General features: G+C 41.8%; 1 protein-coding gene across 5 annotated transcripts in view; it reads right to left on the bottom strand.

Annotated features, from left to right (window-relative positions):
• Positions 1-14,977, bottom strand: part of LOC110406258 (T-box-containing protein TBX6L) — a 38,813-nt gene extending 23,836 nt beyond the window's left edge. For 2 of the 5 annotated variants that reach the window (XM_021412492.1, XM_021412496.1), the window contains exons 1-7: positions 9,100-14,977; positions 8,251-8,752; positions 7,172-7,282; positions 6,267-6,573; positions 4,319-5,011; positions 1,730-1,815; positions 422-499 (exon numbers count right to left, since the gene is read on the bottom strand). The gene's annotated coding sequence lies outside the window, so the exon portion shown is untranslated. Of the gene's footprint in view, positions 1-421; positions 500-1,729; positions 5,012-6,266; positions 6,574-7,171; positions 7,283-8,250; positions 8,753-9,099 lie in introns of all 5 variants that reach the window. The other 3 variants (XM_021412494.1, XM_021412493.1, XM_021412495.1) reach the window with 3 other exon arrangements.

Below are 16,356 nucleotides of genomic sequence, written 5' to 3'. Positions count from 1 at the left end.
TCACTTAGCCATCCCTGGCTGGTGATGAGGGCTCTCAAGCCGCAGAAGAACAGATAATGTGTGCCAGCTGGTGGGAGGCTTTGGTTATCAGGATCTGAGTCTGCAAGTGGCTGCACCACCTCCATCCAGGCAGAATTTCTAGGACACTATTCTGCCCTAAGAACAAGATCAAGCGCAAGGCTTGATCAGAAGATAGAAGACAGAAGTCACTGTCAGGCAGTCAGTTGGACTCACTGATCCTTATGGGCCACTTCCAGCCTGGGACATTCTATGATTCTAAGTGAAGCAGTGTTGTCTGCCTGAGTTTGTACAAGCCAGAAAAAGCAACGCAGGGAAGTGCCAACTACATTTAAGAGCTACTCCCCTCTGAAGCATGAGGATAGCCTTACTGCCATTTAAATGCAACTCAGCAGATTCTCACCTGGTGTATGTAGGCCACAGCATCAGGGCATCTTGGCAGCTCTTTATGAAGGACACTGCCATCTGCAGAGGACGAATTCTGAAAATGTAGAAAGCGTGTCATTAACAGGACTCAGAATCAAATAAATAGACAGCTACCCATTTCCATACTTAAAAAACATGAAGCAGCTTCAAACTCTCCAGCTGGCTTTCAAGCCCACCAGTCTGTCCCCGAAATACAGATTTAACCTGGACAAAGCAAATGGTCTGGCTACACACAGGGAGGGCTGTGGGGAAAAGCAGTGTTTTTCCAGAGTAAAAAAACCTGATGGAAATATTACTCCTAGGCCGTGCCTGCCTAAGAGTGTGCATCTGCCTATCCTCGTTAGTGACCAACTTCAGCTTCTGCAGTACAATATCTTCTCACGGTGGCAGATGGTTTGAATGGCTTTTTCCAGGTAAAAGTTGCCTGGTGTCTTCAGGTGTGTTACATTGTGTTTGTGTTCAGCCATTCCTACCCCAGGACCCCAGCAAGAAGCCCCACAGCAGGCTGGCCTTTGTAAGGCCGAAAGCCCCATGCTGAGCCCCACACTGTATTACCCCCAAATCTTCCCTGCGCCCTCAGAAAGCAGAATCACATTTGGTAAAACAAAACAGTTGGTTGGAGAGGGCCTGTTGGTAGCAGCTCAATGTGAACTCACAACGGGGCCTCTGGACACAGCGTGCTGCAGGGTGGGCCGCTTGCCCATGTCCCTGAGCAGGGATGGGGATCTCTTTTAGAAGGGAACATGTGAAAGTGGCCCGTGCAAATGAAAAGTAGAACATTAGATGTTTAACACAGGCTTTTCCTCTTGCGGGTTTGTGGATTGAGGTATCTGGCCACAAAGCTGTGGCTTCTGAACTAAAAAGATGCTCCTCTGTCTCCTCTTTATCACATCCGCCCTCCCCAGCCCTCCTGGAATATGCACCCAGCAGTTAGTTAGCATTGAGACAAGAAGGGAAATGCTTAACAGGCACTTAACACAGAAGGCTGAGTTTGGCCTCAAAGGCTGCAGTCCAGAGTCAAATGCAAAGTATTTCTGTCTGGAGCTCTTTCAAGTTTTCACAGACTCCTGATGTTAGGTGCACTGCTTTCCTGTCGGCCCATTGTGCTTCCCAGACACAGCTCAGCACCCTGTCCCGCTCAAATCCACAAAAGTACATTCTGTGAGGACTTCACAGCCCAGGGGCAGCAAGGACAGCTCTGCAGTGCAGCAAAGGGCCACCCGGCACAACGCTGACGGTGCTGTGGGCCCCCTCCTGCTCAGAGAAAGGCTCTGTCCCCACACACCTGAGGTCCTGCAAGGAGGCATGGAGGGTAGGCCTCGGAAACAGGCAGCGAGCAGCTCCGGGCGAACACTGTGCATCAGTATTTTTCTATGGATACACACGTGCAAACAGGAAAAAGAAGAGAAGCGTTATGCAGAGCTTACAAACTGCTGGCAGTTCAATTTAGCCATGAATCGAGGTGAGAAAAAATTCCTGAGCAGAATGGACTGCGCGGAACGGAGGCCCAGCTGACAGAGCTTCGGCAACCTGACAAAAAGCTGCTTCTGCAGGAAAAGCAGCAGGCCAAAGCCAGGCTTTCGGATTTCTGAGGTTGCAGATACACTTTGGTTTCTGCAAAGGATTCTTTCTGTTGGCGTGCAAGTGTTGACAGAGTCAATACATTAACAGATAAAAAGCCAGACTCGATTAATGCAAGGCATTTTGCAAGCTGTTTTGTTTTGCCAACACAGATTTGTTCCATCAGTTTCCTAAGAAAGTTTCCATATACTGTTTATCACAGCAAGGTTCTAATCAAAACATGAAGTCAATAAACAGTGTAACTCCCAATCAAAGGGACCATCTTCAAAGAGAGACTGCTGTGAGCTCTGCAGAGCGGAGCAGTGCTCAGCTCCTGCAGCATCAGTGACTCTGAAGAATGCTGAGAAAGACGATGAACATTACCAGAAAGCACGAGAGAACGGAACAATTAAGACATATTTAGCAGATTTGGAGTCAAAGCATTTTACAACACATCATGTTTCCTTTTACTAAGGTAAAATGCAGTAAGCATTTGTTTCCTTTTATATTTTTATCATTTCTTTAGGAAAGAATTATAAAAAGTTATATAGCCACAGTTACATATTACTCTCTGCCTACATCTCACAGGAAGAAGGGAGCTGAGCCCACTGGATGTCTAACCAACCTGTAGAGTACATCCTGAAAGGCCGAAAGCTTCCTGCAAGTTTTTGAAAGCTGATATAGAGGATTATGATGGGACATATATAATCTGTAGGAAAGTCTGAAGCCAGTAACAAAGAGCTGGAAATATCTAGGCACTTGAAGTAGAAAGTCCTTGGAGAGAATCCAAGCCATACTTTTTCTCACCCAACTTGTTCATCACTTGGTAGCAAAATGATGCTGGTGTCCACAGTAACAATATTCAGGTCATAATCCTTCAGCATCACCAGTAACAGTAAAACAGCACCTGTCAGATTTCAGGGATCCCTCAACTGCAGTGAGACGAGGCTGTCATAAACGCATGTTAATGTACATGATCAAGCACAGCTCCCACCTCACTTCACCCCTTTGCTGCAATCTCTATTTGCCTAGATTTTCCCTCATTCTTCTCGTGTTAACAAATTCCTCATACTCATTCTTTGCTGCAGCCATGGGCCGTGGTACAAACTTCAGGCAGGATCACAGACCCACGGCTCCCTCCCCCTACCCGGCAAATTGTGAAATGTTTATGACCTGGCTCTTATGGCTCTAGAGGTGCTGAATGGCCTCTTTCCCCCTCGAGTCTCAGCTCCTGATGGGCAGCTACAGACCAACTTTGAGCCGGTTTGGTCCGTAGTTGTGGATTTTATTGCCCAGTTTGTCTCTTCAACTCACATTTGTAAGCTCCAGAGTAGATTTTTCCCTGGGTAACACTCTGCAGCTCAAAGAACTCTTCTTGTTTTTATTACATCCTTAGTGATTAAAGGGATATTTAAACCTCACAGTGCTCCCTGCTGTGAATATAAAAGCCTAGCATCATTTTGGATAGATGTGTTTAAAAAAAAAAATTAAAAATTAGCCCTCCTATAGCGGACAAATGCCTTTAAGTTGTTAAGAACATCAGGTACTTGAGTGATTTAAATACATTGTTTGCAACTCCTTGAGAGACCAAGGAATGACCCATGGCTTTGAGCTACATGAACATTATACAGACAAGTTCCACGTGGAGTGAGGACAATAAGGGTGTCTAAGAACTGTATTACACTGAAAATACTGGATTTAATCTGCTGAGGAATAAACGACTTAGAATTATTTTCCCCTCTAGCTTGGCAGTCACTAATGCACCTATAACCAACATAACTGGTTCCATTCTTACAATCACAGTCTTTGCTTTTGTGATAGGAAAACTTTCTTTCAATGACTGGCAATTCACAAGCCAATCTGTGCCTGTCAACCAAATGTAGATACCAACAACATAATGTAAATTCCATAGAAATATCTAAGTTCTTCAAAGAGTGCTGGGGAGTGTGCAGGAGGAAAGGAAGTCATACTTAAAAGCGAGCCTTCCTCCTGAGCACAGATTAAATGATTATCAATCACAGTCCTACTGGTTTTGCCACCCCCTAATACTGTGGTTACAATCTTAAGCTTCTACAGGGAGCTGCTGCTGGAGTCATTTCTATCACGATTATTATCTGCCTTCCAGACTCCTTCTCAAGAGTGGTCTTAAAACACTCTTGACTGCCTGCATGTACTGTCTCTAACAGTATTCCTGCCACCACTGATGAAACTGCTGCTGGGAAAGTAAAAGGGTGGGTGGTTTCCACTGAAGTGAGAAGCAGAAGAAGCCCAGATCTTTGATATAACTGGAACCTGTAGTTAAAAACCTACTTACTGGTAGATCCTTACAGCCATGCCTACTTTCCTGGAAGCTTTTTTACAAATGCATCGTTGCCCATCTTCAGTTGGGTAACCTGGGACAGCAACACATAAAATACAAGGACAAACTGAAAAAAAACCAAACCGTTGGATCAGTAGAGTTAGAGAAGTGAAAGATGAAAAGGAAAGGTAAAAAATGGAAACAAAAGACAATGAACAGATGATAGGGGAAGAGAGAGCATCAGGGCAGCATCATGCTAATGTTTTCGGACCAGAAATGGACAGCACAAAGCAGCACACAGGAACTGTTGTTGACAAAGTACAAAATCAGCAGCTGAAATCAGGGAACGTTATTGCCCAGACACTCCTAGACAAAAGGCGACTTCTATATAAAATCCAGCATTTTAAACAAATACACTGGCTTCTGGGGTAATAAACAATTAAATTTACCCTTATGAACCTCACCAGCTTTCTTGTTTCTGTCACTATGCTTCAACATGGAATAAAAGCAGAGCTTCCTTTTAAAGACACGATTACAGCGTATGGTATATATTTTAGTCTTACTTTCAGAAGGAGTCTCCATATTTCATAAAAAGGGATGGATGATGGCACATCCTAGAAACAGCTGTGAAGTTACCATGTGTACTCAGCATTTTTTCATCAGTGTGCCAGTGTATGGCAGGGTGACACAACACCTTGTTCCTATATGCTGTGCAGAGAGAGAGGACGAAAATCAGTGCCAAGCGCGTTGACAGAATGGGATTCTGCCTGCCCTATTGTCTGCTACCTCTCCTAATTCCAGTCTATACCATTACAAAAGGAGATACACATTAATGTGACCTCATATTTTCCTGAGCTTTGTCAGTAATGCACAAGTTTAATCTCCTGTTGATTTCAATGCCTTACTCTAACTGAAGCTACAGGGCTCCCAGGATGTCTGAAGGCAATCCAGAGGTATGTGATAAGCAGAAGGCTAGATTGGATGCTCCGGTGCTTCTCCCTATGCAGCTGTTGCTGTTAAAGTCAGCTACTGCAATGGTCTGAGGTTTCAAAGGCTTCCCTGGAACAAAGCCACGGAAAATTCCACTGCAGGATTTTAGGTAATTTTTTTTTACTATGTCTAAAGTAGGAAAAACGATCAATTATATTAAAGAACACAGGCAAACTCAATGGTTCTAGAGCCCAAACTTCAGCCTATCCTTCTCCTCCTGCTTATGCACATTCTACATTGAGAGATGTTCCTTTGTCTCATGCTAAGTCGAAGACAGATGGATTGAAAAGGAGATGAAAAGATGACCTTGGAAATGTGCTGTCACGGCCACAAAGATCATTTCAGGAACACCATAATGCTCAGCCATCTCCATCTAATAAAATGTGGTAATACTAAGGAGGTTACATTATATAGTTTATGTGGTTTTCTGCAGAAAATGCAAAGCTTTTGTTTCCATCAATGAAACAAACAAAGCCAAATATAACCACAGGATGCATATATGAAAACAGCATAGAGTTGAGCAGGGAATTGGCAAGGCTTCTTTCTGATTGTCTGCTGCAAAACAAACTTGTAAAACTCCATTTAATTCTTATCACTTCACTATTGCAGCCACTGCTGAGCTGGAATGGGACTGGACGGACCGAACATGAGATAAAAGCTGAAGCTTAAGTTAAGTTAAGTATAGCACATTGACTGGTGGCTCCAGAAATGAACGTCTGCAGGGTGTAAACACTGAGATGACAAAGGGATTAATATGCTACAAGGAGATACAATCATCATCATTAGGGATAAAAATGAGAGATGCAATTAGAGTATCTGGGAAAAAACATCAGCTCTGCAAGGGCAGCACGATCACAGAACGACTGGCAAAGCTCTTACTGTATTAGGCTTGTAAATGATTTCTGCACAAATCAGTGTTATTGCAGTGAACAATTCTGTCTTGATAAGAGCAGAAAAGAAGGCTCAGAGATACCTGTTTCTCTCTTATTCCTATGACTTTTTTATAAAGCATATTGTTCCCAGTAAAATTAGATGAGTTCTGGGCCCATGAAGGACGTATGCTCTGCTGGCACATGAAGGGTACATCAGTGTATCAGGCTGCTTCCCAGCGCATTGTAACCACAGAGAATCTGGAGAATCTGCAAAGAATGCTGCGGAAACGGGGATCAGCTTTCCCAACAGCTTCTGACTTGTAACGGGTATTGCTCAAAAGTACAATGTTCATCAGCAGCAGGGAGGCAGAGTGAGGGTCCAGGCAGTTGCAAGGAGGGAAATTACGTCTGTATGGGGGGAGAGAGTAGAACTGAGAGTAGTCACCAACAGGTTGATACTAGAACTTACCTACTGCAAAAAAAAGAAAAAAAAAATAGTGCAGCTGGCAATAGAACATGCTGGACAGCTGACACAACACTCAAAGCCTTCCTCTTCACCCACTCCCTTCATCTTCATTTCTCTCTGGGACCTTAGCTTTGTCTCTCCGCTGACATAATTTGTTCACATCTTACTCTGACATATTTCAAAGCTGCCCAAGTTATTTAAGAGGACCCCAGAGGTGAAACACTGATCATTCAGAAGACAGTCAGCGCAAATCAAGCAAAATGCAAAAATAAAATCCTTTCTTGCTCAAGTTTGAACCTCAGCAACACTGAGAAGGGTTGTCTTTGTCTTAGGCCTGTTTTTTTATTCAGAATATTGAAGACAGAGACCTCATGTCCATTAACTGGAAATAAACTATGGTAATAACACTGAATTTTCCCCACAGAGTTTCCTGCTACATATTTAGGTCTCACAGTATATATAAAACTAGATTACTACAGTCTGAGGTGACAAAACCTCGAGCATATTAGGTGACTCAGATGATGGACCACTTTATCCTACCTGGCATTAAAACTGGTCCTTGCTGTTGGCCAAAGCTGCAGCTGTCTCAAGGCTGGTGCCTGTTTGGCACTGGTGCTGTGAGCCATGTGTGGACATGTTTCCTGGAGACCCCTAGAAAAGAAGGGCTCCTTAACTCCTGTTCTTTAAAAAAAAACAAAACAAACAAAAAAAAAAACCAGAAAAAAAAAAGACAGAGAAAGTGGATAAATGGGGGAGAAATGTATAGGAAAGCGAGGGCAGAAAGAAAGAAGGGGAAAAATAAAAGGCAAGACACTGGAGAAAAGAAAGCATGTGTGTGCTTCTACCATTGATATCTTCCATTCTGTGCTTCTACCATTGCTGGGCTCAGGGGTCCTGCCATCAGGTTACCTAGCCAAGCACTTATAGAAATAAAACCCTGTATTTCCACACATCATATTTCACTAACGACCAGACACTACTCCCAAGAGAGGCATGCCTGCAATCTAAATGCTGCTGAGCTTGGCAGAGCGGCCCTTTTCCCCACTTGTAGAATAAGGCTGGAGTGATGGGACAGGTGACATGTTATTGAGCCTCGGGGCTTCAATTCCCAAGAAGCGCCTTTTGGTGACAGTGGAGATGCACTAAAGCCATCAGCCGTTGTGTTAGGGCTGACAAAAGATTGATCCATGGATGAAAGCACTTTCACTGCAATTCTGAAGCACCGACTTTACTAGCTGCTCTCCTCTCTGCTTTTAGAGAGCTTCTAACAGCCCTCAAGGGAGAAAAAGCACTTCAGTCTACACTAACGACATATCCACTTAGTAGATCCAACTCATGCACAGTATTCATGATTCACAGAGTCATTCTCCACATACTGACTAACTCCTGCTATGGGCAGCTCCTCCCCGTTTCCATCACGACTTTCTTTTCTACCCCTTGCTACCCACGAACTATCCAGAAACAGACCATACCCTGCGCCAAAAAGTGGCAAACCTGTTGACTCACTGATTAAAGGTGACTGCAGAGAAGCAAAACTCACATAATAAAGGGTATTCGGGAGGGAACATGTTAGATTAAAGGTTCTGGTTTAACATGTACTAACTGAATATTGTCCTTACCTGAAGACAAATGAAAATATAGCTGCAGAAATACAGGTTCTTATTCCATTTGAAGCAGGGATCAGGAAACTGGTAATAAAGCAAATCATTAATGTTACCTGTATGTACTGACTGACCATCGCTTCTACAGAGCAGCCATTATCAGTAATTTCATGGCAGAAGGAAAAAAAAAACACTTTCTGTGCAACCTTCATGTTTAGCTATTGCTCACTTGCATTAGGTGAGGTTACAATGAGCCTGCAGTGGGATTACCACAGTCATCTGACTAACTTGCTCTCCTCATTTGTTTGCAAACCTCAAAGTTAAAACAAAGTGTCATCTTACCAAGGTTTTATCCAGCAACATACCAAAGGCATCTAAGCCTCAGTCTATTTCTGTGCGCAGATGGAAGTTCTGCTAATGGAGGAAGCTGGTGTGGGAGATGACTGTTCTCCAGCAAAACCCCAGGCTGGAGGATCCCTGGTTTCCTGGAGCCCGGTCCGTTCCAGCTTTTTCGGGTGATCTATGTCAGAAATTGATTTAGTCTCTTAACAGAGCTGTCATTTAAATATATTTGCCAATAAGGTGTCAGCTTAAATAAACCTCAGAACATTTCCATTCTCGTGGATAAATCAAATCCATGTCAAGCCAATGTAATAGATATTCTTCAGCAAGGAAACCAAAATTCAGCAAAAACAAAGTAGAAGCAGCAAAATCTACTCTTTTTGCTGTGTAAATATATACACATATATATAAAAACATCAAATATCACATAAAATATCAAACCTACATTGATATCTAGGCATTAAGATATATTCTTGAAACAACGGTATCACAGCAGTAAAATCTTCTGCTTTGGAAATGTGTTACCTCGATGTTTATATAGCCACAGGAGACCATTCAACAATGGCAACGTGCTAATTCCATTGGCATTATCTCTCAAATTCAGTCATAGGGACTGAGGAATTCCAGAAACCAGACAGGTCTCTTTCATCTAAAAGAGAATAAGGAGGAACATAATGGATGGTAGTAACATATTGTTAAATGTTTACAAGACACAGGAAATTTCAAATGGGGGAAAGGGAACATGGCGGAACTGAAGAAAGTCTTGGTTAGGAAAAAAAACTTATGACTGCTATACTGAAGCATCCCATCTCAGCGCTCAGAGCCAGGGGCTCCCCAAAAAACTCATCACGCTCAACTTACAGGAGTGGGCACTTGCTGGTCTTCTCCAAAATTTTACTCAGGGGAAGTTCTGCGTTACCCACCGTGACAAAACTCAGGTGGCTTCCTGTCTTGCTCTTGTTTAACTGCTGGAGTGCTTCACAGTTGAATTTCTATTCACTCAATATGAAAAAAACAAAACGAAACAAAACACCACTGCAACTAAATTTTGTTAGAAGATACAATGATAAACTATTTACGATATACAAGACGTGGCAGCCTCAAATTGAGTAGTGGTGTTCCTTTTTCTTTTTTGACCAGTACTTTTCATCTCATGGAAGACGAAAGAGGATGAGAAAAATTACCAAAAATGCATCAGCTGGTGGAAAAGCTCTGATGCACAGTTCAGTTCTTTTGACTCTCATCACGTAACCAATGAATCAATGGCGTTATGAAATAGGTCTGAAAAGTGAATATCGACAAAGCTCAGCTTTAGAGCATGCTAAGAATTAGCCAGCTTCTAGACTGTCATGTTGGGTAACCGTCACCAGTTCTGCCCATGCAGTTTGGAAAGCCGCCAGGATTTCCTTGCAGGAACAGCACCTACCACTGAGAATGGGGGAGAAAGCTGCCCAAGAGAAGGATATTCCCAATAAAAGCACTGTTCCAGGGATCACACAAAGACAGGCATTGCTAAGTAGGACTTCCCTTTACTATTTCACTTTTGGAATTTACGTTGATGATGCTGCTTGCTCTCCAAAGCTAATCTATATGCTGTAGCCGTGAAAATTGCAGGGAGAAATTTAGTACTACTCCCACATTAATGCAGAACAATTTCAAAATCACAGTTTGTTCCTGTTTACTCAGATTGATTTGTTATCAAAACCTCAGGTTACATTGCCATTTTTATTTACACACCCTACCCCACTCTGTCCCCTTCACAGACACTCATGTTCCCACACATTTCACTGGGCCTGATTTTTTTTTAATCAGCACATATGTTTCCATTTTTGCTTAGGCTTTGGCATTTTCCAGCAGGTAACTGTAATCTTCTGAGTTTTCAAGTACTAAGGGAGCTAAGTCTGTTCATTCTAAAGCATCTGGAAATTTTACTTATAGAAATACCTCTGCAAAGCTTTTGAGTTTACAAAGTATGCCGATGGACAAACAGGAGCTGATGATGACCTTTGCTACCTTCACTGAAATCAACCTTAATTATATTTAAGTACATTGTTGAATCACACACACATTGTAGAAGAAAGATTCTCCTCCTCCTCTCTTCATTTTCCCCAGCAGACTCTTTGGAAGTAACATTTCATATTTCATAAAATATTTCAAGAATATTTTCATATTCTTTATAGCTACTTTTCCATTTGTCTTCAGAGTTCCAGATAACACGACAGTTGATGCACTGTGCTGTCTTTGTATCTGAGTTGTTTTTACTGATGCATTACCACATGTACAAATGGGGTGCTTTAATAGTGCTGTACGTATTTTTGATTCTCATTGTCTCTGTACAAAGTTCTCTGTTTAAAGGGGTAAATGCAGGGTATTACAGGAACGCACATAAGAACATACCATTCATCTCACATTTTAGTTCAATTTTCAGTTGTCTGAAAGTGAACTCATTAATTTAGACAGTAACTCTTCCAGAGCAGTCATGTGAATTATGTGCAGTTGTTAAAGGACCTCGTGTCTGCCTCTTAACAGCTGCCAATACACATGTCCATGGAGCTCAGCCCGAGTCGGCCCATGTCCTGCAGAGGGAGAGCTGCAAGGCTCAGACAGGCCAAGCACCTGTCAGCCCAGCTGAACAGGGACATATCTGAAGCCATGGGGGAGGCAGGGGTAGACATCCAGGGATTTAAATGACCAGAGGTTGTGGTCTTTCAAGCAAAAGGCAATGCAAAGGCAATGGCATCCATGTTACCAATAAAAAGTTCTTCAACTTATTTTTGCAGCAATATTTCAATGTGTAATTCCGAGCTGTTATTATGTTCATGAAAGCCAAAGTGAAATATCATCTTGTAGCATCACTACTTCCTATGAGACAACACATCACAGGCTTTGTTCTGGCTCCAGGAAAGCCCACCTACTTGTTGAGTATCGAAGTGTTTCCAGCAGTGCTGTCTATTGCGGGAGTCATAGCAGCACTCTTATTTGTTTGAACTTGCATTGACTACTTGAGCATTGCAAATTGATGTTGCAAGCTCAGTAACTTCCACTACGAATTTCTAAGCCTTAATATTTTTCTCACTCACTCTAATCTGATGGAAATCTAATGTACAGTCTATACATCCCTAAGCAACAAATTTTCATATTCAAACTAATGCTTTTCGACATTTCTGTAGCATGGTGCTTTTACATGTTGGTTCAATTAACAAATTAACTATTCTTTGAGAATACATCTAGTTCCAGCTCTTAAGGGAAAATGATCACTGCAACACTACCAAAGGAATAACATTTTATATAGAAGCACACATTTAGAAGAGAAAGTAACTCTGTTCAAGCATTTGGGTGGGTAACTTAAGGAAATGATATCTCCGGTGTGACTTACATTAGAAGTGTTCTCTGATTCTCTTGTGAAAAATGAAGCTTTGCTGTTCATATATCATCCTTTCTAATTATTATTGAACAATATGTGCTCAGCTCAACATTAGATAATGACTCATGCAATGCCTATTTGCAAATAAAACTCAGTTGAAAATCGTTTCTTGTGAAAAGCCCTCCATATCTGGCAAAATCCTTCAACAAGTAAAAAGAAAAGAAAGTGAATACATAGACAGGTTCTTAAGCTAACTGTAATTACACATTATTAAAAATAACAATTAAGTATTCACACGGGAAGCACTATGTCTAAAATGCTGACTCTCAACCTTTCCACTGAGGCCAGAATAATATTACTAACTAAAATAAAATTAATCCCATTCCAGTCTGTCTCCCATATCCTTCTACCATGTATATTGATTTATATTCCATTTATACTTTAATTTACTGGGTCTTTGAAAAGGAAGGGAGAGAAAAAATAGGGTGAGAAAAAAGTGGAAGGGGGATATCAGTGACTGATCTCGCAGCAAAAACTATTTTTTAACACATTTGTTGACTTAGTTTTAGACAGGCAGTTTCCTTTAATATGACAATGTGCTTAGACATTGTGAAGTATTCCTCCCACTGGGATTATATAATTGAATGCTTTTGTACTAAGATATATATACAATCATTTAGTTGCATAGATAACTCCTCAATGCAGGCAGAAGTGTGATTTTCCCTCTCCCCGTGGTAGAAGATTGTTTTTCTGATTCTGCACTCAGTTCACAGCCTCAGTTACATCTCGCTGTCCTATTTCATGTGCATTTCTGCAAGATGACTACAGTGCCTGATCTCAGCTCCTGACTACTTTAGGTAACAGAGACTGTTACACCAGATTTTTTCGAGATTAAAAGCTATGTATTTCTTTCCTCATTCTCACATGTGTTTTTGCCCTTAATTAAGATTTTCTTTAATTAAACTAACTTGTGTTACACTGACACAAACGCCATGCTACTGCAGTGAAGCAGGTGGAATTCATCAGGATTTACAATGATAAAGGTAAAAGCACTGTTTGAGCCTCTTAGCACAAGGCTGTCAAAAGATATTTTTTTCCTCCTGTTAAAATGTATTGAATGTTAAGATAATGAGAAACTCCCAGTAGGTTTTTTATAAGGGGAAAAAAAAAGGAGACAAACAGACTTAATATGAAAAGAAAACATAGAGTCTAACTGTTTTCATGCTAGAGTTGTCTTATTAATAACAGAGTGATCATGTACCTTTCTGGGTGTTTTTTGCTAACTGTATTATTAGTATCATTGGTGGGGGGTTGTTTGTTTTTGCTATGAGCATGAATGAGTGACAGAATACTCTAAACTTATTATGAGGATTCTCTCTTCATCCCACCGCTTGGACTCAGACTATCTATGAACAAAAAGGACATACGGGTTAGTAGAACTGTGGAAGGCCCTTGGAAGTACCTGAGGTCAAAACCAGCAATGTAATACAGCAAAAATAGCAATGCCTTTCAGAAATTTAAAGACAGATCCTGCCTTTTTTATTTTTTCCCTGTCCTAGGGCACCCTCTAGCGCTAAGACAGCAGCTAGTGTAACTTCCAACAGCACGGGATGAACGCTGGGCATGCCTACGGAGATGCTCTCACACCCCTGGATTGCCTTCCAGCCAGGCCTGCCAAGTATTTTGTTCTTATCCACGCATAACATTTTCTTAGGGATAAATCCACTCATAGAACAGAAAATAATTTGGAGCTAATATACAGGAAAGTGCCTTGGCATCCATACTTGTGCTGTGAAGCTGCATCTGAGCCACTGCAGGCATGGAACTTGAAGCCATGGTAAATAGCTCATATCCTTGCTATACAGAAGGCTTGTGGGTAGCACAGCAAAAAATAAAAAGGGAGCATTTGTGTTCCTTATATATGTGCTCTAAGACTGACTCTTCCTAAGGGTCAGCAGAGGCCAAAGAAATTCAGAGTGAGTTTCCCACATAACAGTAACACAGTAAAAGTCATTCTCCGGAAGCCAACAAAGCTGAGATCTGGTCTGTGACCCTCTGCACTGCTGCTGTACTGTGACACAGGGCAGTTCTCACAAAGGCTGAATTTGGGTTAGTGCAGCCTGCAGCACAAGCACCCCAGGGTTACCTGCAGAACAGTAACACAGGCTTCAAAACTCTGCATTAGTGGCTTCCCAGTCCATTAGAGAAAGATGGCAGTGGGCACTCAGCATCGACACTAAGGCTCTTACCATCTCTTCAGACACAGGAACAAGGCTCTTCCATTCCAGCTCTACATAACTAAGAAAGCCAAAGAATTATGCCTGCCACTTTTTCTTCTCAGCGTCCCAACTTCCTTGAAGAATATGCCAGTGCCTGAATGAACTAAGCACTTCGTGTGGAACTGCCTGCAAGCTGCATATACCATGAGTTTTTCCATCATCCTCAAAAATATCACCACCAATTCCAAAGGCAGAATGGTGAATTTAATGACAGCGTGATCCCACCCTGGATAATAAGACTTGGTCTATTCTCACCTAGCTCCTCTGCTGCCAGTCAGTCCGTTTTGTCTCCACATCTGCTTCAGCTGCCATGCCTTCCTCATCTTTTCCTGGTCCCTTTCTCCCTGACCATATGGAGCTTATTTTGGATGCAAAAGACATTAATTTCATTATTTATGAGAAAATCTCATTCTAATTAAAAACAAACAAAAAAAACCCCCATCCCAAATAAATAAAAAACCACACTAGTCCCCACATCAGAAATTCTTGATGCTCTCCATCACATACCGATTAAGCAATTCTTGTGCCAGGAAATGAAACTGCATTAAACGCAGCCAAATCCCAGTGCTACACACCTGAACAACAGTGATCAGTGCAAGATACCTTACTGCGGGTAAAACCAGTGCCCAGTAACAGCACAGAAGACATCAGAACCATACACAAGTTACTCTCAACATCTGAATTTTTTTTTTCCAATTTTTGGAAACAAAACTTTCCTTGCTGTTTGCCTACATGTCTCAAGAGCTGGGTTGTCAGTAGCCAACAGGATTTAATTACTGGCAAGGGGAAAAAAAAAAAAAAAAGAAGGAAGAAGTAAAAGCCTTCCCCTGCTCCCGTCTGGCTGGTCTGTAGATGATTTAGGATGCACTGAAGCTTACAATTCTAGATTGACCTGAGAAAAGACAGTCACATCATTGCTACACACACAAGACTTATTCTGAAACACAAACAAAAAAATACACCATGCAGGAAGCAGGTAATAAGTAAAGTGCTTTTTCTTTCTGTATCTGTTTCTATGGGAAATTGTTTCTAACCACAACGCGTGTAAATCTTCTCAGTTTTCTAGCTCCAAGTGTTGTGGACAAAAAATGAATTTTCAGCTGGACAATGTATTTTATTTGGCAAACATTTCTATCTTTAAAGGTCTTCCTATGTTAGAGCAGTACCCTTCAACAGATTTTTGGCTGCATGTGACAAAAACAGCTTCTTAAACTAAACACAGAACTTACCTTTATGTTTCCTTTAGGCACCAGACATTCTTTTCCCTTCAGCCTCACAGGAAAACAACAACAAATATATATATACGCAAATATATATATATGGATACAGGAGCTGTATACGTCAGTAGCAGCCATTTATTTGTCTGGCACAACATCACAAAGACATCTTGGAACACAGAGATTTCAGAAGCAATGGTTATCCAGTAAATCCTGAAGAAAGATGCCGTGTTTACACTCGATATGCAATGCTGAAAGAAAGGAGTTAGAAATTTGACTTTGCCTATGTTTGGATGTCAAGCTAATACAACGAGAATTAGATTGAAATCAAAGAAATTACTCAACTCATTGCTTATTCATTGCAGTTTTACGATGAGGCTTTTCTTTTCCCTTGAAAATTTCACAAAACTACTCTGTCAGGCTTCAGAAGATGCCATATTAAGCGAATACTTCTGTTTGCACAGGATTTGAAGATCTTGCTCCAAAATAACTTAAGGCAGCATGCCTCAGACAAACATATGTTATGATATGCAGTGCATCCAATGATCTTGGCATCTTCTCTCCAGAATATGGTTCCTACGGGCTGCATCAGAAGAGGGGTGGCCAGCAGAGCAAGGGAGGTGACTGTCCCTCTACTCTGCCCTCGTGAGGCCCCAGCTGGAGTACTGCATCCAGGTCTGGGGCCCCAACACAGGAAAGATGTGGAGCTTTTGGAGAGGGTCCAGAGGAGGGCCACTAAGATGATCAGAGGGCTGGAGCACCTCTCGTAAGAAGACAGGCTGAGGGAGCTGGGCTTGTTCAGCCGGGAGAAGAGAAGGCTGAGGGGAGACCTCATTACGGCCTTCCAATATTTAAAGGGAGATTATAAACAGGAGGGAAATCAACTTTTAAAACGGGTAGATAGTGACAGGAGAAGGGGGAA

The sequence above is a fragment of the Numida meleagris genome, chromosome 14 (assembly GCF_002078875.1).
Source record: "Numida meleagris isolate 19003 breed g44 Domestic line chromosome 14, NumMel1.0, whole genome shotgun sequence".
In the NCBI taxonomy this organism is placed as follows: domain Eukaryota; kingdom Metazoa; phylum Chordata; class Aves; order Galliformes; family Numididae; genus Numida; species Numida meleagris.
This window is presented reverse-complemented; position numbering and strand designations above follow the sequence as displayed.